Consider the following 6,000-nt stretch of genomic DNA (forward strand, 5'->3'; position numbering starts at 1 on the left):
TCCAGTATTTCTAAAATAAAAAATTAGGCCACCAGCACCACCACCCCCAAAAATTGTAGCCTTTCAGGCAATTAGTAATATGACAATAGTGCCTACAGGAACAAGCCAGGTTGGACCCCATTTGCTAGGGGCTTGCAGTTATGTCGTAAGATAATATTTTGGGGGAGGGGCTAGAACAATCTTAGCTCAAGACCAGATACAAATGGTGGATGAAACAAATAGGACTGGAGGGGGATGGGCAAAAGAGGACAAGGCAGACTGGTAATACAGTACTATTTATTTTACTAGACCATGCACAATCTGTAGCTTAGGCAGATCAGTAATAATAATTTTTTTACATCAAAGGTCAAAAAAAGCCCAATCACCTTCCCCCTCTTTGCAGATACTCTTCATAGTTGTTTTTCAAATGCACGCACACTGCAGTTCATCTGAAAGGGTCACTCAACTTGATTTTTCTGAAATCAGCTATTTTACCAGTGCAACACTTCAATAAGGTGACCCTGATACACTGTGTATTTTTTAAATATATTGTTTACAGAACTCTTGGGGAGCAGGAGCAAGCAAATCTAAAAGTGATTTTTTTCTGGTTTAGCTTAAACGGTTTATAAAATGACAAACTAAAACAGAGATCTAAACTAGAAAAAGGCAGTGTGATTCCAGAATAAAAGTCCACGGGGGTAGTTACATCATTATAACTGCAGAGCTTTAAATTCACACCCTACTTTATACTGGTCTGACTTCCCATATAGACAAACCTTTAAAAACATCTGGAATGTCAAGCTTGGACTTAGTGTGGGAACCTGTGAGAAGACTCAAGCATATTTCTTGAGCTCTAATACCTTAACTGAAAAGGTGAAGAAAAAAACCCTTACCCCAAATATAAAAATGTAAGTCGAGTTGAAATTAACAAAGAACTGAAGCTTCCCAACTGCTCTCCCTTCTTTTTCCTGGCTCTTGTAAAGTCTCAGTTTCATTTCACTACATCCCCAAGTCATTGAATCTTCGAGCCTACAGGAACTAAATTTCCAATTATTTTTTTTAAAGCCTTGGGATACAGTTGCCACCCGTCCAGGTTTTCCCAGGGCTGTCCCTTTTTAGATGCAGGTGTCCCGGGAAATATGAAAAGGTGCTCAGTATACACTGCCTGCTTGTCCAGTTTCATGGGCTCTGGATCATCCCAGAGTGGTCTGGGTTTTGGTACCTCTGAGATAGCAACTCTCCCAGAGAGACCTTCTGTGTGCATGACAGACAGGAGTCAGGCAGCTCTCTTCGCCCCCTCTACAGATCACTCGCCTGTTTCGACCCAAACTTTCAGCGTAACTGGTGCAGTTAGTCCAACACAGAGCAACGCCCGCTCGCTCCGACCTGCTCCCGCTCCCCTTCCACCTCCCATCGCCCCTCGCCCCCGCCCTCTTATCGCCCCCCGCGCGCTCTCCTTACCCCCTCCCATGGCCCCGCTCCCACCTGCTCCCCGTTACCCGCCCCTCGACCCCCACTGCCCTCACACCACAGCTCGGTCCGCCTTGCGCTACTGCCGCCCGGCGCCCACCTGCCCACGGCGAGCCGCCGCCACCACCACCACAAGCGCAGCTCTCCAGGGAAGCAACCTTCAGTGACAGCGGCAGCAACCTGCTGACTTCGCACTTTGTTTAACTGCGACCCCGCGTGCGGGGCGGGGTCAGGCTCCAGAAGGGGGCGGGGCCTCCCCGTTAACCGTTTAACGGCTGCGCTGCGAGAGCCAGACAATGCTCGAGGAATCCCGGAAGAGGAGGGACGTGTGCGCCAGGCACCACCCCCGTCATCAACCTCCTCATGCGCCCTTGGCCATCAACCTAGTGTCGCCCCCAGCTCTGCTACTCCCCCCTACCGCCAGTCTACTGCCCCCCCAGGCCCTGCCATCAGCCTAGTGCCCCCCTCTGACCCTCCCCCCCACCAGTCTACTGCCCCCCAGGCCCTGCCATCAGCCTAGTGCCCCCCTCTGACCCTCCCCCCCACCAGTCTACTGCCCCCCAGGCCCTGCCATCAGCCTAGTGCCCCCCTCTGACCCTCCCCCCACCGCCGGTCTACTGCCCCCCTCTGACCCTCCCCCCACCGCCGGTCTACTGCCCCCCCAGGCCCTGCCATCAGCCTAGTGCCCCCCTCTGACCCTCCCCCCACCGCCGGTCTACTGCCCCCCTCTGACCCTCCCCCCACCGCCGGTCTACTGCCCCCCCAGGCCCTGCCATCAGCCTAGTGCCCCCCTCTGACCCCCCCCCACCGCCAGTCTACTGACCCCCCCCCCAGGCCCTGCCATCAGCCTAGTGCCCCCTCTGATCCTCCCCCCCACTGCCAGTCTACTGCCCCCCCAGGCCCTGCCATCAGCCTAGTGCCCCCCTCTGATCCTCCCCCCACCGCCGGTCTACTGCACCCCCAGGCCCTGCCATCAGCCTAGTGCCCCCTCTGACCCTCCCCCCACCGCCAGTCTACTGCCCCCTCCCCAGGCCCTGCCATCAGCCTAGTACCCCCCCTCTCACCCTCCCCCCACCGCCAGTCTACTGCCTCCCCAGGCCCTGCCATCAGCCTAGTGCCCCCCTCTGACCCTCCCCCCACCGCCAGTCTACTGCCCCCCCAGGCCCTGCCATCAGCCTAGTGCCCCCCTCTGACCCCCCCCACCGCCAGTCTACTGCCCCCCCCGGCCCTGCCATCAGCCTAGTGCCCCCCTCTGATCCTCACCCCACCGCCAGTCTACTGCCCCCCCCCAGGCCCTGCCATCAGCCTAGTGCCCCCTCTGACCCTCCCCCCACCGCCAGTCTACTGCCCCCTCCCCAGGCCCTGCCATCAGCCTAGTGCCCCCCTCTCACCCTCCCCCCACCGCCAGTCTACTGCCCCCCCAGGCCCTGCCATCAGCCTAGTGCCCCCCTCTGACCCTCACCCCACCGCCAGTCTACTGCCCCCTCCCCAGGCCCTGCCATCAGCCTAGTGCCCCCCTCTGACCCTCACCCCCACCACTCTACTGCCCCCCAGGCCCTGCCATCAGCCTAGTGCCCCCCTCTGACCCTCCCCCCACCCTCAGTCTACTGCCCTCTTACCTTCCCCTCTAGGGTTGCCAAAGTTGTAATATTTAAAAAATGGACACTCCAGCAAGAGTGTCCCCTGCCCTGCCCCTTCCCCCGACGACTCCCCCCCCCTTTCCCTAAGCCTCACCCCTGCCCTTTCCCCCTGAGGCTCCGCCCCTACACACTGCTCTTCCCTCTGACCCCACCTCTGCCCGGGTCAGGAGGGACTTGCCTGTGGCACCAGGGCTGGGAGCTGCAGCCACCCACTCACTGCAGGTAGGAGGTAGGGTTGCCAACTTTATATTCGCACAAAACTGAACACGGTTGCTCCACCCCCTGCCCTGCCCCTTCTCCGAGGCCTCACCCCTGCTCACTCCATCCCCCCTCCCTCTGTCACTCGCTCTCCCCACCCTCACTCACCCGCTTCTTTTCACAGGGCTGGCTCGGGGGTTGGTATGTGGGCTCTGGGGTGGGGCCAGGGATGAGGGGCTTGAGGTGCAGGAGGAGGGGCTGGGACTGAGGGGTTCAGGGTGCTGGAGCGGGCTCCAGTCTGGGGCAGGGGCGTGGGGGAGCTGAGGGCTCTGGCTGGGTGTGCAGGCTCTGGGGTGGTGCTGAGGTGTTTGGGGCGTAGGAGAGTGCCCTGGCTACCCCTATGCTTAGGAGCTGGAGGGGGGAACAGGCCGCTGCTTCTGGGAGCCGCATGGAACCAAGGTTGGGGCACCCTGCTGGAGCGCCGACCGGACTTTTAAAGGCCCTGTCAGCAGTGCTGACTGGAGTGCCAGGGTCCCTTTTCGACTGGCTGTGCCGGTTGAAAACCAGACATCTGGCAACCTTTTAGGAGGCAGCCCTGGCCAAGTAGGGGCTGCTGCAGGTGATGACTCAGCGCCTTCCCTGCCCACAGTAGCCGGACTTTGAGTGTCCAGGCAGTAGATGTGACCGGACACTGTCAGGTCCCCTTTTTGACCAGATTTTCCAGTCGAAAACCAGGCACCTGGCCACCCTATCCCCCCGCCGTGAGCCTAGTGCTGCCCCCCCTACGCTCTATCCCTACCCCTACAGTCAACTTAGAGCCGGTCCTGCTCTGTCCTGCATCAACCTACTGCCCTCCTCACCCTATCCTCTCCCCTATCCCTTGTGTGGGATATTTTCTCTCCTGCTCCCGAATTGGGAAACCAACAGGGGGAGTGCAAGAAACAACTGTCCTGGGGAGTGCAGGGATTAGGCTGTGTGTGTTGTGTCCCCCCCACCCAGGGGATACTGTGTCCCAAGCAACTGCTGAGCCTTTTGCCTGGGGTGACGGTGGGGGTAGGTCAGTGGGTGGATTGGAAAAATAGAGACTTCCCAAGATCTGAGTAGGAAATTCACAAAGCAACATCTTCCCTCCTGAGAGGTAGGGAGCTTGCAGTTCTGCCAACCCCCTGCCTGCAAAAATCATGACATAGACCTAAAATCATGAGATTTGTAAAAATAAACAAACGAATGCAGGGTTCATTTTCTTTGCCCGGATGTTGCTGCTCCATTAGGACAGCACTCACTTCATGCTGCTCTCTGCACCCATGAGGGCTAGGAAGTTACTGGGTTTTAAATGCAAGCAGGGATTCTCATGCAATCTTGGTTCTGCAAAACAAGCCACAAATACCACAAGAAATATGTGCCAACACAGAGACTATAACCCCACGGAGAAAGCCTTAAAAATTATTTCACAGAGGGAGCTTCTTCCACCCTCTCCCCATATCAGAGGAAGGAGACCTGGGACATGTCTGCATGAGGGAGAGGTTATTTTCCATTTCACTGCCTGCTTTCTGGGTCTCCCATGAGGGAGTCCCTCCATCCTTCTTACACCCAGGAGTGAGGAAACTTGGAGATGGCCTAGCCTTTCCTTCCCAGTTATCACTACACAAGCCATAAAAGTGTGATTTTTAAAGTCAATTGAGATATTCCTGTCAGTGCCTAGAGGGTTTAGGGGCAGGTTTTGAATGGAAAACACCACAGCAAATTCATAATACAGTAATATAAAACCAAAAAAAAGGGAAAGCAAATTCAGTGATAATGTGAGTTGACAACAACATTCACCAGAGGGCATCTGTCCACTCATTAAATGACTGAACCTATAAACAGTATGGCACTAAGCCTTGATATGTCTTTTTTTATTTTCTCATATAGGTCACTCTTCACATAGGCTGTACTCTTTAATTCCTCAGGATGGGAATAGGGCAGAAACAGGTAATTTTCCAATACAAATGCAAAACCTATTCTCCTTGTTGCTCAGTAGAGATTTCTGTTCTGATACCATCCATTCTCCTACACCATAGAGAAGATATTGGAATGCCCATTAGCAGCTGGAGCATCACGCATCAAGAAGTGAAAATCTGTGTGACTCAAAGATTTAAAGTGTGATCTGCCAATCAAACAACATCTCTTGTCAAATAGTTGTAGAAAAGCAAGTGATGTGACTATTTAGATACTCGTTAAATAGTTGTGGAGGACTAGAAGTGGTCCTTGGGCTTCTCATGTCTGCAAATGATACCATCTTGCATATTTTTAAATTAAACAATTTTAAACTTTTGCATCAGGGATCAACAATAGAAGAACTCTAGTGACACCCAATAATGGCAGTACAAGACTTTGTGTTATTAACTTAAATTCTAGTTTTTGCTTAAGTACTTTTATGCTATTTGACCAAACCACTTCAGTCCATCTCAAGTGTTCATCACTGTCTTTGTTAAACAATGCCTCCTTACATTTATTTTAATATTCCAAGTTTAAAATCTTGCCTCCTAAAGTTCTAGCCTATTCAGCAACCTCAAATAACTAACCAAACTTATTATTATAAGAGTTTGCTACTTTAAATACACCTCTACTTTGATATAACGCTGTCCTCGGGAGCCAAAAAATCTTACCGCGTTATAGGTGAAACTGTGTTATATTGAACTTGCTTTGATCCACCAGACTGCGCAGCCCCGCC

General features: G+C 53.6%; 1 protein-coding gene across 4 annotated transcripts in view; it reads right to left on the reverse strand.

The window, feature by feature from the left end:
- The window catches only part of C2H8orf88 (chromosome 2 C8orf88 homolog), a 69,879-nt gene extending 68,081 nt beyond the window's left edge, over positions 1-1,798 (reverse strand). For 3 of the 4 annotated variants that reach the window (XM_008168316.4, XM_065585887.1, XM_008168317.4), the window contains exon 1: positions 1,550-1,798. The gene's annotated coding sequence lies outside the window, so the exon portion shown is untranslated. The remainder of the gene's footprint in view (positions 1-1,549) is intronic. The other variant, XM_042845142.2, reaches the window with a different exon arrangement.
- Positions 1,799-6,000: the final 4,202 nt, after the last annotated feature.

This window comes from Chrysemys picta, chromosome 2 (genome assembly GCF_011386835.1).
Source record: "Chrysemys picta bellii isolate R12L10 chromosome 2, ASM1138683v2, whole genome shotgun sequence".
Classification (NCBI taxonomy): Eukaryota; Metazoa; Chordata; order Testudines; family Emydidae; genus Chrysemys; species Chrysemys picta.